Below are 15,779 nucleotides of genomic sequence, written 5' to 3' on the forward strand. Positions count from 1 at the left end.
ATTTCTGATTGACATGCTATGATTTTCAAATAGTGATAATAACATGCATTTGACACAAGGATGAATTATAATATATATTAGCTGCTATGCATTGACAAAGTGGATAGAAAAATGACAAACCATTATTGTATGTAGACCTATAGTTCAAATCAAATCAAATTGTATTTGTCACATGCGCCGAATACAACAGGTGTAGAGCTTACAGTGAAATGCTATGTCATAGCATCAACACTATGTCATCGGCTAGCCAGACTATACATTGAACGTGTAATGTAATTACCTTGAAGCCTCTGGGGGAATGCTGTTAGACAGCATCTGTTTGGTTCAAATCTAGACATCACATATTAGTCTGATTGCCTGGCCTGTACCACCACACACAGTCCCAGTGGGCATTGCCTGCACTGAACCTCATTAACCTCACTGCTAGTCTGTAGGTGGGGAAGAAGAATTTGTAACAGGACTGCCAGTCAATGACATTGGCTATTACCTATGAAATACAGTTGAAGTCGGAAGTTTAAATACACCTTAGCCAAATACATTTAAACTCAGTTTTTCACAATTCTTGACATTTAATCCAAGTAAAAATTCCTTGTCTTAGGTCAGTTAGGATCACCACTTTATTTTAAGAATGTGAAATGTCAGAATAATAGAAGAGAGAATGATTTATTTGAGCTTTTATCACTTTCATCACATTCCCAGTGGGTCAGAAGTTTACATACACTCAAATAGTATTTGGTAGCATTGCCTTTAAATTGTTTAACTTGGGTCAAACGTTTTGGGCAGCCTTCCAAAAGCTTCCCACAATAAGTTGGGTGAATTTCGGCCCACTCCTTCTGACAGAGCTGGTGCAACCGAGTCAGGTTTGTAGGCCTCCTTGCTCGCACAAGTTTTTTCAGTTCTGCCCACAAATCTTCTATGGTATTGAGGTCAGGGCTTTGTGATGGCCACTCTAATACCTTGACTTTGTTGTCTTTAAGCCATTTGCCACAACTTTGGAAGTATGCTTGGGGTCATTGTTCATCTGGAAGAACCATTTGCGACCAAGCTTTTGCTTCCTGACTGATGTCTTGAGATGTTGCTTCAATATATCCACATAATTTTCCTACCTCATGATGCCATCTATATTGTGAAGTGCACCAGTCCCTCCTGTAGCAAGGCACCCCCACAACATGATGCTGCCATCCCCATGCTTCACGGTTGGGATGGTGTTCTTCGGCTTGCTAGCCTCCCCCTTTTTCCTCCAAACATAACGATGGTCATTATGGCCAAACACTTCTATTTTTGTTTCATCAGACCAGAGGACATTTCTCCAAAAAGTATGATCTTTGTACCCATGTGCAGTTGAAAACCGTAGTCTGGCTTTTTTATGGAGGTTTTGGAGCAGTGGCTTCTTCCTTGCTGAGCGGCCTTTCAGGTTATGTCGATATAGGACTCGTTTTACTGTGGATATAGATACTTTTGTACCTGTTTCCTCCAGCATCTTCACAAGGTCCTTTGATGTTGTTCTGGGATTGATTTGCACTTTTCTCACCAAAGTACATTCATCTCTAGGAGACAGAACGCGTCTCCTTCCTGAGTGGTATGACGGCTGCGTGGTCCCATGGTGTTTATACTTGCGTACTATTGTTTGTACAGATGAACGTGGTACATTCAGGCATTTGGAAATTGCTCCCAAGGATGAACCAGACTTGTGGAAGTCTACAATTTTTTTTCTGAGGTCTTGGCTGATTTCTTTTGATTTTCCCATGATGTCAAGCAAAGAGGCACTGCGTTTGAACGTAGGCCTTGAAATACATCCACAGGTATACCTCCAATTGACTGAAATGATGTCAATTAGCCTATCAGAAGCTTCTAAAGCCATGATATCTTTTTCTGGAATTTTCCAAGCTGTTTAAAGGCACAGTCAACTTAGTGTATGTAAACTCTGACCCACTGGAATTGTGATACAGTGAATTCTAAGTGAAATAATCGTCCGTAAACAATTGTTGGAAAAATTATCTGTGTCATGCACAAAATAGATGTCCTACCCGACTTGCCAAAACTATAGTTTGTTAATAAGAAATTTGTGGAGTGGTTGAAAAATGAGTTTTAATGACTCCAACCTAAGTGTATGTAAACTTCCAACTTCAACTGAAGTTCCCCTATTCCATTCCCCTATTCATTTCACAGTAAGCACTGAGCATACCTCCTGGGCCATATTTAAAGCACATTGTTTCTCAAAAATGAGACCTCTCTCAACCTCACTGACGACACCATGGCTGTAGGTCTGATCACTGATAACGACAAGTCAGCCTACAGGGAGGAGGTCAGAGACCTGGCAGTGTGGTGCCAAAACAACAACCTCTCCTTCAACGTCAGCAAAAAAATAGTTAATTGTCGACTTCAGGAAGCAGAAAAGAGGACACGCCCCGATCCACTTTGACGGGACTGCAATGGAACGAGTCAGCAGTTTCTGGTTCCTCTGCGTCCACATCACGAGAACCTCACATAGACTGACAACACCACCACCCTGGTCAAGAAGGCACAATAGCTCCTCTACTTTCTCAGTTGGCTGAAGAAATTTGGCATGCCCCCCTGGGATCTCTACAAATTCTACCGCATCACCATAGAGAGCTTCCTGATCGGCTGCCTCACAACCTGGCACCGAAACTGTTCTGTTCACAACCGCAAGGCCCTTCAGCAGATGGTGAAGATGGCCTAGTACATCACTGGAGCCGTGTTCCCCACCAGGGTTGGGTAGTTTTCTTTCTAAATGTAATCTGTTACAGTTACAGTTACCTGTCCAAAATTGTAGTCAGTAACATAACTTTGGACAGTGGTGTAAAGTACAGAAGTAAAAATACTTGGTGTGTCATCATACTGGTCTCTGACTTGTGGTCAGACTCGCTCATGTGGAACAAACTTAAACCTGGACCTTTTTTTTTTTTACAAACATCCTTTCTGAATTGAAAAGTAATTCTAGAAGTAATTTAGTTTTTCAAAAGTATCTGTAATCTGAATACAATATTTGTTCTGGTAATATAACTGATTAGAGTTTCAGTTTTTTGGTAATCAGATTACAGGTTACTCCCCTACCCTGCCCCACCATACAGAATATTTACTCCAAGCGGTGCTTGAGGATAGCCCGCAACAACATCAAGGACCACGCTCACCCCTATTCACTGCGTCATCATCTGGCAGACGGTACTAGAGCATCAGGTCCCGGACCTCCAGATTTAGAGATAGTTTTTATGCACAAGCTCTCAGACTACTGAACTCTTGAACTGGGACTGACCACTGGCACAACAACAGTCTCTTGCACAGACTTTCTGCACCTTAACACACACACAGGGTTGGGTAGGTTACTTTCTAAATGTAATCCATTACAGTTACTAGTTACCTGTCCAAAATTGTAGACAGTAACGTAACTTTTGGATTACCCAAACACAGTAATGCAATCAGATTACTTTCCCCTTAGGCATTAAAAGAAGCCACAATGGATCCATTAAACACATTTGGTGTGTCTGTAACAGTCGTCGTAGGAAGTGGACCAAGGCGCAGTGGATTGAGTGCTCATTTTAACTTTTAATAAAGAACACTGAAAATACAAAACAACACACAGTAATGCAGGCTATACACAGCTATGCACAAACAACCTCCCACAATTCCCATAACAAACACACTCCTAATTATAGGACCTTCAATCAGAGGCAACGATAAACAGCTGCCTCCAATTGAAGGCCCCAATCCCACTTACCTAAACATAGAAATAGAATGACTAGACGGAACATAGAAATACACTAACATAGAACATAGACCAAAACCCCGGAATACATAAATCAAACACACCTCTACATAAACACACACCCCGAACCATATAAAACAAATACCCCCCTGCCACGTCCTGACCAAACTACAATAACAGATAACCCCTTTACTGGTCAGAACGTGACAGTGTCATCATAGTGTTCTCTGACTTGTGGTCAGACTCGCTCAGGTGAAACAAACTTAACTTGTGTCTTTTTTCAACACTGAATTGAAAACAGAAAGGTGTCATAATGTATTTTTTCACAAGGAATCCAAGAAGTAATCATCTAGTTTTTGAAAAGTATCTGTAATCTGATATTTTTGCAGGTAACGTAACTGATTACATGTAAGTAATTACATGCATTCAGTTACTCCCTAACCCTGCACACATGCACTCACTCACACATGGGCTCGAACACACACACAAACACACTCCCGCTCACATGCACACACACACCCGCGCACACACACACACACACACACACACACACACACACACACACACACACACACACACACACACACACACACACACACACACACTCCATGACCGCTGCTACTGGACTCCTACTCATATTACTGCACAATTACTATTTATTTAGTTTTACTCCACAGTCTACTGCCCAACTACCATAGGCAATGGCCTATGCTATTGTTGCTACATTTTTATTTATTTTTATTCATTGAGCGAAGTGAACCTGCAAGTCAGCATTTTGTTGCGCTATCGTACTCCATGTATATCATGAAAATGTGACTAATAAAAAAATAAAAAATAATCTGTAGATCTTGTGAGAGTGAGGCCGAGAGAAAATCCTGTTTGAAGGGCTTGGGCAATGGCCTATTCAATTCATAATGATTAGTGGGGAAAGCGTGGGGGGACATCAAAAGAGAGAGATAAATCCTTATCGGTGTCATGCCATGCATGCTCAGCTGCACACAGGCAAATGAGGCAATAGTTCTTAACGTATTTGAACCTGCTTGAATCAGGTACGGCCTCCCTCTGCAGTGCTCACTCTGACTTAAAGTAAACTGTATGCAGTATACAGTGCATTCGGAAAGTATTCAGACCCTTTCACTTTGTCCACATTTTGTTACTTTACACACTTATTCTAAAATCTACACACAATAGCCCATAATGACAAAGGAAAAACAGGTTTTTAGACATTTTTGCTAATTTTTTAAAGATAAAAATCTAAAATATGACATTTACATAAGTATTCAGACCACTTACTCAGTATTTTCTTGAAGCAGCTTTAGCAGCAATTACAGCCTCGATTCTCTCATTCTTCTCTACAGATCCTCTCTGTCAGGTTGGATGGGGAGTGTCGCGGCACAGCTATTTTCAGGTCTCTCCAGAGATGTTCGATCGGCTTCAAGTCCAGGCTCTGAGACTTGTCCTGAATCCACTCCAGTGTTGTCTTGGGTTGTTGTCCTGTTGGAAAGTGAACCTTCACCCCAGTCTGAGGTCCTGAGCGCTCTGGAGCAGGTTTTCATCAAGGATCTCTCTGTACTTTGCTCCATTCATATTTCCTTCGATCCTGGCGAGTCTCCCAGTCCCTGCTGCTGAAAAACATCCCCACACCAGGATGCTGCCACCAACATGCTTCACCGTAGGGATGGTGCCAGGTTTCCTCCCGACGTGACGCTTGGCATTCAGGCCAAAGAGTTGAATCTTGGTTTCATCAGACCAGAGAATCTTGTTTCTCATGGTCTGAGAGTCCTTTAGCTGCCTTTTGGCAAACTCCAAGCGGACCGTTATGTGCCTTTTACTGGGGAGTGGCTTCCGTCTGGCAACTCTACCATAAAGGCCTGATTGGTGGAGTGCCTCAGGGATGGTTGTCCTTCTGGAAGGTTCTCCCATCTCCACAGAGGAACTCTGGAGCTCTGTCAGAGTGACCATGGGGTTTTTGGTTACCTCCCTGACCAAGGCCCTTCTCTCTCGATTGCTCAGTTTGGCCGGGCGGCCAGCTCTAGGAAGAGTCTTGGCGGTTCCAAGTTCTTCCATTTAAGAATGATGGAGGCCACTGTGTTCTAGGGGACCTTCAATGCTGTAGAAATCAGATCTGTGCCTGGACACAATCCTGTCTCAGAGCTCTACGGACAATTCCTTTGGACTCATGGCTTGGTTTTTGCTCTGACATGCACTGTCAACTGTGGGACCTTATATAGACAGGTCTGTGCCTTTCCAAATCATGTCCAATCAATTGAATTTACAACTGGTGGACTCAAATCAAGTTGTAGAAACATCTCAAGGATGATCAATGGAAACAGGATGCACCTGAGCTCAAAATCTTTTTTTTGTGTATATATACATATAAATTAGCTAAAATGTAAAAAAAAAACTGTTTTCGCTTCGTCATTTTAGAATAAGGCTGTAACGTAACAAAATGTGGAAAAAGTCAAGTCGTGTGAATACTTTCTGAATGCACTGCATAAACACAGTTTTAAGTGGAAATCCACTTAAAAATAAATAATATTAGAGAATAAATTTAAGAAAACTTTGAGACTGAAAGTAATGATTTGTCTTAGAGTTTCCCTAGGTCTTCTGAAGGCCAACTAACTTAGAAAACTTTCTTGACTAAATCCAATTTACATGTAGCAAAGACTTCAGATGTGAAGGATTCAGAAACCCAATATATCCTATATCAGGTGTACACTTTTTCAATCGTCAATCTAAGGATCACGAGCAATAATCTGCCATTTTGAGTCTATCCTCGGCTGCTGTGCTGCACTGCAAACGACGGAAAAAAGTTTAAGAAAACATGTTCTTTATCTTTAGTCCCCATGTGTTGTGGCTGTTTTGTGTTAGATTCTGTGAGGTCAAAAACCACCATACAAACTTTTCAATGTTCTTTTGTACACTGAACAAAAATATAAACGCAACATGTAAAGTGTTGGTCCCATGTTTCATGAGCTGAAATTAAAGATCCCAGAAATGTTCCATCTGCACAAAAAACATATTCCTCTCACATTTTGTGCACAAATTTGTTTTCATCCCTGTTAGTGAGCATTTCTCCTTTACCAAGATAATCCATCCACCTGACAGGTGTGGCATATCAAGAAGCTGATTAAACAGCATGATCATTACAAAGGTGCACCTTGTGCTGGGGACAATAAAAGGCCACTCTAAAATGTACAGTTTTGTCACACAACACAATGCCACAGATGTCTTTGAGCGTGCAATTGGCATGCAGACCGCAGGAATGTCTACCAGAGCTGTTGCCAGAGAATTGAATGTTCATGTCTCTACCATAAGCGGCCTCAAACGTAATTTGAAAGAATTTGGCAGTACGTCCAACCGGCCTCACAACTGCAGACCACGTGTAACCACACCAGCCCAGGACATCCACATCCAGCTTCTTCACCTGTGGGATCGTCTGAGACTAGCCACCCGGACAGCTGATGAAACTGTGGGTTTGCACAACCGAAGAATTTCTGCACAAACTGTCAGAAACCATCTCAAGGAAGCTCATCTGCATACTCGTCATCCTCACCAGGGTCTTAACCTGACTGACTTTCAGCTTCGTAACTAACTGCAGTGGGCAAATGCTCACCTTCGATGGCCACTGGCACGCTGAAGAAGTGTGCTCTTCATGGAAGAATCACGGTTTCATCTGTACCGGGCAGATGGCAGACAGTGTGTATGGTGTTGTGTGGGAAAGCTGTTTGCTGATGTCAATGTTGTGAACAGAATGCCCCATGGTGGGGGTGAGGTTATGGTGGGCAGGCATAAACTATGGACAATGCACACAATTGCATTTTATCGATGGCAATTTGAATGCACCAAGATACAGTGACGAGCTCCTGAGGCCCATTATCGTGTCATTCATCCGCCTTCGACACCTCATGTTTCAGCATGATAATGCACGGCCCCATGTAGCAAGGACCTGCACACAATTCCTGGAATCTGAAAATGTCTCAGTTCTTCCATGGCCTGCATACTCACCAGACATGTCACCCATTGAGTATGTTTGGGATGCTCTGGATCGACGTGTACAACAGCGTGTTCCAGTTCCCGCCAATGTCCAGCAACTTCGCACAGCCACTGATGAGGCCACAATCAACAGCCTGATCAACTCTATGCCAAGGAGATGTGTCGCACTGCATGAGACAAATAGTGGCACACCAGAAACAGACTGGTTTTCTGATCCATGTCCCTACCTTTTTTATAAGGTATCTGTGACCAACAGATGCATATCTGTATTCCCAGTCATGTGAAATCCATATATTAGGCTTAATGAATTAATTTCAATTGACTGAATTCCTTCTATGAACTGTAACTCATTAAAATTGTTGCATTTTGCATTTATATCTTTGTTCAGTGTAGATTGTTTCCCAAGTTTTTCAATACAAACCTGATCTCAGAGCATTTCGTATTATTCTTTACGTAAATCTGAGAAATCAATTTAGTATGATACACTACATGACCAAAGGTATGTGGACACCTGCTCGTCGAACATCTCATTCCAAAATCATGGCCATTAATATGGAGTTGGTCCCCCCTTTGCTGCTATAACAGCCTCCACTCTTCTGGTAAAGCTTTCCACTAGACGTTGCTGCGGGGACTCACTAATTCAACCACAAGTGAATTAGTGTGGTCGGGCACTGATGTTGGGCGATTAGGCCTTGCTCGCAGCCTCCATTCCAATTCATCCCAAATGTGTTCGATGGGGTTGGAGTCAGGGCTCTGTGCAGGCCAGTCAAGTTCTTCCACACCGATCTTGACAAACCATTTCTGTATGGACTTTGCTTTGTGCACAGGGGAATTGTCAGCCTGAAACAGGAAGGGGAAACAGTTGAACGGGGCCACAAACTGTTGCCACAAAGTTGGAAGCATAGTATCTTCTAGAATGTCATTGCATGCTGTGGCGTTAAGATTTCCCTTCACTGGAACTAAGCGGCCTAGCCCGAACCATGAAAAACAGCCCCAGACCATTATTCCTCCTCCACCAAACTTTACACATGGCACTATGCATTGGGGCAGGTAGCGTCTCTTGGCATCCACCTAACCCAGATTCGTCTGTCGGACTGCCAGATGGTGGAGGGTGCATGCTTAGATCCTTCTGTACTCCCTGTTCACCCATGACTGCATGGCCAAACACAACTCCAACACCATCATTAAGTTTATCGACGACACAACAGTGGTAGGCCTGATCACTGACAACGATGAGACAGCCTATAGGGAGGAGATCAGAGAATAGGTAGTTTGGTGCCAGGATAACATCCTCTCCCTCAAAGTGATCAAGACAAAGGAGATGATCGTGGACTACAGGAAAAGGAGGGTCGAGCACGCCCCCATTCTCATCGACGGGGCTGCAGTGGAGCAGGTTGAGAGCTTCAAGTTCCTTGGTGTCCACATCACCAACAAACTATCATGGTCCAAACACACCAAGGCAGTCGTGAAGAGGGCACGACAACACCTATTCCCCCTCAGGACACTGAAAAGATTTGGCATGGGTCCTCAAATCTTCAAAAAGTTCCATAGCTGCACTATCGAGAGCATCCTGCCTGGCTGCATCACCACCTGGTATGGCAACTGCTCGGTCTCCGACTGCAAGGCACTACAGAGGGTAGTGCGTGCGGCCCAGTACATCACTGGGACCAAGCTTCCTGCCATCCAGGACCTCTATATCAGGCGGTGTCAGAAGAAGGCCCTAAAAATTGTCAAAGACTAAAACCACCCTAGTCATAGACTGTTCTCTCTGCTACCTCACGGCAAGCGGTACCATAGCGCCAAGTCTGGGACCAAAAGGCTCCTTAACAGCTTCTACCCCCAAGCCATAAGACTGCTGAACAACTAAACTAATCAAATGGCCACACTGACTATTTACATTAACCCCCCCCCCCTTTGTTTTTACGCTGCTGCTACTTGCTGTTAATTATCTATGCATAGTCACTTTACAAATTATCTCAACTAACCTGTACCCCTGCACATTGACTCGGTATCGGTGCCCCCTGTATATAGCCTTGTTATTGTTTTGTAAATTTATTGTGTTACTTTTTGATTGATTATATTTTTTTTACTTTAGTTTATTTAGTAAATATTTTATTAACTCCATTTCTTGAACTGCATTGTTGGTTAAGGGCTTGTAAGTAAGCATTTCACAGTAAGGTTGTGACAAATAGAATTTGATTTGATTTTATGACCAAGAATTTAAGGCAAATTGTAAACACATGTAAAAAAAAACAAAAAAACATTTAAAGTATGAAGTGGACTTGCTAAAAAATCTGTATAGGCATTGATTTTAGCGTTGGCAAATTGGCTTAGTCTCGTAGTGATGAGCCTATAAAACATAGCTACATTCATAAATATATTTTTTGGAAGTCTTCAATTTATTGGAATAAATGACCAAACTATAAAACTAGCTAGCCAGCTGTGGGTAACTATAGCTAGTTACCTGACAGAAGTGCTAGCCAGATTCACTAGCTTACTAGGTACATTAATAGCTTTAGGTTGGTTGTTTTTAAGCTCAATTTCAAGATTTCCACCAACCGTCTCTGATCATCACTCTCCCTCGGTTGGGAAAGGGACATTTAAGGTACACTCGGATGTGATGATGTAAAACGTCATTCAAGGGCTGAGGGTTTAGTGCCGAGGCCTGTCTACTTTGAGTTTGAAATTGTAATCAAAGCCTTGATAAAAACACAACAACGAGCATCAGAGACTGAACCAAAAATAGCAGAGCAGTTAAAGGTTAAAGCATGCTAGAGTCGGCACCGAGTGACGAAGAAAAAAATCAAATTCTGTAGATAGTGCTGAAAAATATAGCCTTACATAACATCATGCAACATTTACTCCAATCTACCAGCTATGCCAGTGTTGGTAAACTCTCACCTACAGTAGAGTACCTACATCGTCATAATTATTTTGTATCCGCATTAACTGTAGAATAGTTTCATTATGAACCAGCAATGTAGGCCTATATTCTCAGTAGTGGAGTTATGGGGAAAGCCTCAGTATCCTAATTAAATGGAGGGAAAATATAACCACAGCACAGCAGCAGATGTGTAAAAATGTGTTGATGTAATTCATTAGCTCCCTCTGTCTCTCCCTCCTCGATAGCCGTTTAGCGGGCCATCACATGAGCCCAATACATTTCCGTCATCACTCTCCTGCGCCCTCCTTACTTCTCTCCATCTGTCACTCTCTTTCTTTGTGAAGCTTGAAATTAATGCTGAGTCAAAACCCTCTACTCTTTCTTCCCTGCCACCGTTGTCTTTCCTGAGCTCAGCTCAGATCTGTCAATTCACTGTTAGCCTCCTTTCTCTATTTCTCTAAAGAGGGGCTTACGTAAAGGCTTTTGTAATTATGTTCCTATCGTTAGGAGGCCAATGAGGTTGGGGCACGCTGACTTGATTGGTTTCCATTGAAGAGGAGCTGAAGAGGGATGATGTCATCACACTATGCATTGGGGAGTTATTTAACGTGTGTGTGTGTGTGCGTGTGTAATGACTGAATAATTTATCCAGATCCAGAAGAAACCTTAAATTCCTTTATTAGATAAAAACAGCATCTCCACCCAATGCTTCATTGCCCTCCAAGATGACCAATATCTGCTGCTTCTCAGCTAACAACAAACATTACCACAACATTAGAGAACATTCCCTTAGGAGTCTCATTACCTAAAATGTTCAAAGGAATGTTCCAGTGATGTGCAAGGAAATTTCCAAGAGACCATTCCCTTATTAATATCAAACAGAACTTGCCCAGAATGTGGTTACCATGTTCAAATCAAATCAAATCAAATGTTATTAGTCACGTTTCCCTGCATTAAAGTCCCCGGCTACTAGGAGCGCCGCCTCTGGGTGAGCGTTTTCTTGTTTGCTTATGGTGGAATACAGCTCATTCAATGATATCTTAGTGCCAACCTCTGACTGAGGTGGTATGTAAACAGCTACGAAGAATACAGATGAGAACTCTCTCGGTAGGTAGTGTCGTCTACAGCTTATCATAATATACTCTACCTCAAGTGAGCAATAGCTTGAGACTTCCTTAGATATAGTGCACCAGCTGTTATTTATAAAAGTACATAGTCCACCGTCCCTTGTCTTACCAGATGCCGCCATTCTATCCTGCCGGTACATCGTATAACTAGCCAGCTGTATGTTGATATTGTTGTTGTTCAGCTACGACTCCGTGAAGCATAAGATGTTACAGTTTTTAATGTCCCGTTGGTAGTTTAATCTTCCACGTAACTTGTCGATTTTATTGTCCAAAGATTGCACGTTTGCTAGCAGAATTGAGGGAAGCGGGGGTTTATTCGATCGCCTTCGAATTCTCAGAAGGCAGCCCGCTCTCCGGCCCCCTCTTTCTTCACCTCCTCTTCACGAAGATCACGGGGGTCGGGGCCGGTTCCCGAGGGAGCCGTATATCCTCCGCCTCGGGCTCGTCAGAGTCGTGAAATAAGAAAAAGGATTCTGCTAGTCCGTGGTGAGTAATCGCAGTCCTGATGTCTAGAAGTTATTTTCGGTCGTAAGAGACGGTAGAGGCAACATTATGTACTAAATAAGTAAAAACAAGAAGTTACAAACAACGCAGATAAACAAACAATAAAACACAATCGGTTGGGGGCACGTAAAACGTCTGCCTTCTGCTCCGGCACCATTTTACAAATGTTCTCAGAATACTCAATATTAATATTCTAGACACGTTTCAATGGAACGTTGCAAGAATATTCCAGTGTCCAGTTTACTGAGGGTTATGAGAATATCCATCAATGTTACACCAAACATACACAGAACATGGATGCCACGTTCTCAGAATATAAGACATTATTGTTCTAGACACGTTTCATGGGACGTTGCAGGTACATTCATGTGTCCAGTTTTCTGAGGGGATAGGAGAATATTTCATCAACGTCACACCAAACATACACAGAACATGGTTGCCATGTTGTCCAAAAACAATATATTAATGTTCTAGATACATTTCATGGAGAACATTTCTGTGTCCAATGACATTTAAAACATAGAATATTTTTATCTTGTTCCCAGCTTCTTCCGGGGACGTCCCTAAATATGTTTTTAGGACGAAGCCTGATGATCCTAAAGAAACATTCTCTGGAAGACAAAAAAAGTGTTTCTTTACACACCATCCCTTGTTACTGTTGCCAAGCCTATCAAGGCCCTGATTGGTGAACCACTGATCCATTAATAGCCCTTGTTACTGTTGCTGAGCCCATCAAGGCCCTTATTGGTGAACCATTCAGCTCTTTGTCTGTGGCCAAGGTTAGGGACACACAAACAATGCTTTTAACATACAATGTTTTCAACTTAAGTACAGTACATTGTACATGTCCATTTATACAGAATTTTTATTTATTTTTTATTAATCAACGTTTATTGGTCGTGTACACAGATTTGCAGGTATTATAGCAGGTGTACCGAAATGCTTATGTAACTAGCTCCAACAGTGCAGTAAAATGTCTCGCAAATATACAAATAATAGAAAACATCTAAACAGGAAATCAAGAAATCAAGAAATAACAATACAAAGTAGATATATTAGAGCGATATATTAGAGCGCATGTGTGAGAATCCAGAATATACATTGCACTAAAATATAAACGCAACATGGAACAATTTCAAATATTTTTGTGAGTTACAGTTCATATAAGGAAATCAGTCAATTGAAATACATTTAGGCCCTAATCTATGGATTTGTACACAACTGGGAATACAGATTTGATTTATTTTTAAACAACCTCGCAAGCACAGGAAAGAGAATAATTTTCTCTGGCCTCCTCCCGTGCTACCAAAGGGGTTCGGAACATTTTATCAGACTCTTTGCCCTGAATGAGTACCTGAACAAATTTTGCAACAACAGCAATGTCTATTTTTGTGACAACTTTGATTTGCTGTGGGAGCAACCAGCACTTTTTAAAAGAGACGGAATTCACCCTAACTGCAGGGGTTCCAGGATTATTTCCAGCAACATCACAAACTGTTTTAGAGACTGATGGACAGGGTCTGGTAGTGCTCTAGTTCTCCCTGTCAGAATAAGCAACAGAGGACTTTGAAAGCATATCAACTACTATAGAAATGACACTATGGTTATTGTGAGTAACCTAATTTATGTTCCTTTAACTCTGACCTCTAGTGAGTTTATACAAGCTGTCATCTTCTACCGTTCTGTTAAATTGGAGACTGTCAGAAAAAGTGGTTCAAACGTTAATAATTTGGTTGTTCTTCCATTGGTTACCTTGAGGCAGATGCCCCAGGGGAAGAGTGGCCCACACTCATTGAATATGGCACTTTTAAATGTTAGAGCAATCACTAGTAAAACCGTTCTCATGAAAGACCTCATTACTTAGCGCAAAGTTGATTGCATGTTTCTCACTGAAACATGGCTGTCATCAGACTGTAGTGCCCCTCTTTTTGAAGCCTCCCCCCTGACTACAGCTACTACTCCTTGAGAACTATGATGAAATCATTGTGTTGGGTGATTTTAATATTCATGTTGACAAAGAGACTGACTCCAAGGCCATTGAATTTATGAATCTTTGTACCTGGTTATTTCCAAGGGACTTTCTAGTGACATATCATCTATTGTTGATATTGCTTTATCTGATCACCACTGTGTATTTTGTACCTACCTTGCTGCCCATAGCACAGGATAACACATTATTAAGAAATGCTATCTTACCTCTGAAGTTGCTACAGATTTTATTGAGTATATGAACAATACAGCATCAACTATTCTGCCTTCCTCGTGGTGATTTATTTGATAACTTTAATAGCAAATTAAGGTCAACCATTGATGCCATAGCTCCAGTAAAGTTGGAAAAGGCCACATCCAAACGGAGAGCCCCTTGGATGAGTGAGGAAACTAATCAATTTTTAAAAAATGCAAAAAGGCAGAGTGGAAGGGTAGAAAGTCAAAGTTTCAGGTCCATTGTGATATTCTGAGAGAGCAACTTGGCATATATAACAAGGCAATTAGAAATGCCAGATGTGCTCATTTTTCTAACTTGATCACTACTAATCAGAATAATGAGAGAGTGCTCTTCTTGACCATTGATGGCCTGATAAATCCTACCCCCTCAAACCTATGTGAACTTTCCTCCACATCTAAATGTGATGAGTTTGTGGCATATTTCAGAGATAAGATAACCAACCAATTAGGCTGGGTATGAGTCAAGGAAGACCTGATGAGAACTTTGATGATTTGTGCTTTAACATAGCACACAAAGGCACTATGAATTTATTTTCTCGATCTTATCCCCACCACCATCTTCAAAACAGTTTTTAATTGCATATCTGAATAAGTGCAAACTATTGTTAACCACTCCCTGTTCACAGGCACCTTCCACACCGCACTAAAAACTCTTATGGTCATACCCCTTCTAAAGAAAAGTAATCTAGATTCTTCCGCTCTTAGCAATTTTCCTCCAATCTCAAAAAATGATTTAGCTGTTTAAAAATCAATTTCTCCAGAATTTTTCTAAAGAATGGACTTCTGGAGAAATTGGTTTTCGAACAGATAAATAATTTTTTAAGAGACAACCATCCAATCTGGTTTTCGTGCCCACCACAGCAGAGAGACAGCCTTAGTTAAAGTGGTAAATGATCTTAGAGCCAACACAGATGCCAAACAGCTCTCTGTACTTGTACTCTTGGATTTAAGTGTTGCATTAGACACTGTTGACGATGATGTCCTTCTGGACAGACTGGAGATGTGGTTTGGCTTCTCCGGTCCAGTTCTAAATTGGTTTCGGACATATTTAACCAGTAAAGAATTTTCTGTCACCCTTGGTGAACATATAATACATAGAAAATACATATCACATGTGGCGTTCCTCAAGGTTCGATTTTGGGTCCAGTATTGTTCAGTCTATATATGTTATCCCTTGGCAGTGTTATCAGAAAGCACAGCACAGATTTCACTGCTTCACAGACGATATACAACTTTATATTTCTGTGCCACCAGAGGATTTTAGCTCCATGGATGAATTATTAGACTGTCTTAGTGATTTAAATACTTGGATGGCTCA

The 15,779-nt window shown here is 41.6% G+C and overlaps 1 protein-coding gene across 3 annotated transcripts in view; it reads right to left on the minus strand.

Annotated features, from left to right (window-relative positions):
* The window catches only part of LOC115154230 (G protein-activated inward rectifier potassium channel 2-like), an 83,306-nt gene that overhangs the window by 41,573 nt on the left and 25,954 nt on the right, over window positions 1-15,779 (minus strand). The window lies entirely within an intron of this gene.

Source organism: Salmo trutta, chromosome 19 (assembly GCF_901001165.1).
Source record: "Salmo trutta chromosome 19, fSalTru1.1, whole genome shotgun sequence".
NCBI classification, from domain to species: Eukaryota; Metazoa; Chordata; class Actinopteri; order Salmoniformes; family Salmonidae; genus Salmo; species Salmo trutta.